This window comes from Cyprinodon variegatus, unplaced genomic scaffold, assembly GCF_000732505.1.
Source record: "Cyprinodon variegatus isolate N-32 unplaced genomic scaffold, C_variegatus-1.0 Scaffold1295, whole genome shotgun sequence".
Classification (NCBI taxonomy): Eukaryota; Metazoa; Chordata; class Actinopteri; order Cyprinodontiformes; family Cyprinodontidae; genus Cyprinodon; species Cyprinodon variegatus.
In genome coordinates this window covers 150,398-151,704 of record NW_015151748.1, presented here as the reverse complement: position 1 = coordinate 151,704, position 1,307 = coordinate 150,398, and positions in this window count along the sequence as shown.

Genomic DNA, 1,307 nt, shown 5'->3' with positions numbered 1-1,307 from the left:
CCTACTGGCCACCTACTGGCCACCCCACTGGCCACCCCACTGGCCACCCCACTGGCCACCCCACTGGCCACCTACTGGCCACCTACTGGCCACCCACTGGTCACCACTGGTGTTAAGTCTCTGTATCAACAGGCAGGTTTACCATAATCGTAGATTCAAACCCTGAAATATGGCTTCTAGTTTCAGTGGCCACCCCAAGATTTTTAGCGGCCCCATCAGGCCCCCCCTATGAAACATTTCTGGAGGTGCCACTGCTTGGATGGGAAGCAAAAACCTCTTAAAACTTGAAAAGCAAAATCCAGTGGATTGTTTTTTAACAGCATATAGACTTTCTCCCAGGACCAGAACAGCAACAATATTCGGTTCTGGATTCATCAGAGTTCTGGTGATATGTGGTTCTCCAGCTTTGGTCTGATGGTGTTTCTGCAGTAATTTCTAAAATCTCTCTCTTGTTTGAAATGTTTTGGAATCATTAAAAGACTTAAGGGAGTTAGCTGAGAGTCAATAAAGTTGTAAAATGAGGTTTTGAATGGTTTGAAAATGATTGAAGGACGTTCTCCTGCAGCTTCATCCAGCCTCTTAGTGAGGTCAGCTCTGAGGACTGGATGGACGGACAACCTACAGCCCAGCGGAGGTTAGGGATTGAGATCACTCTGTCTGTACAGTGGGTCACTCTGCGAACAGCCTCGGCTCACCTCCTGCTGTCATTAACAGGCTTATCAGGCTAAATAAAGAGCTCTGAGAAAAAGAAGCAGCTCCTGTAAAATACTCAAATAAAACCCAGAGAGCCACTGGAAGCAGAGCTCTACATGACTGGTTCAGAAACCTAAACCAGGACCCTAAAGGGTCCAACTAAGGGTCCATGGTTGGAAGAGGGGGGGTGAAGAGACGCTCTGCAGACATGGAGCAGCTTATCACTCCCTGCTGCAGAAATAGAAACCAGCTTTGCTCGTCCTAAGAAGCGTGTGATCCTCGCTACTGTTGAGTCACAGCTGGCTTCAACAGAAGGTCACAAAGACAGATCTGTTCTCCTTTGAGTTTTCTGCAGGGTTAGACTCTCAGGTTGGTTCCCATTAACCAGTCGATTCTATTCACTTTATTTCTATAGCTCCAATTCACATCATGTCATCTCAGGTCACTTTATAGATCCAGATCAACCAGATCATCCAGTCAGATTGATTCAAAGTTTTCTATCTAAGGAAAACCAGCTGATTGCATCGACTCATTGACTCTTCAGCAATCCCTCACACTAAGCATGCTTTTATCTGAGGACAAACATCTTCGGAGCAGAGAACTAATCTGATGTT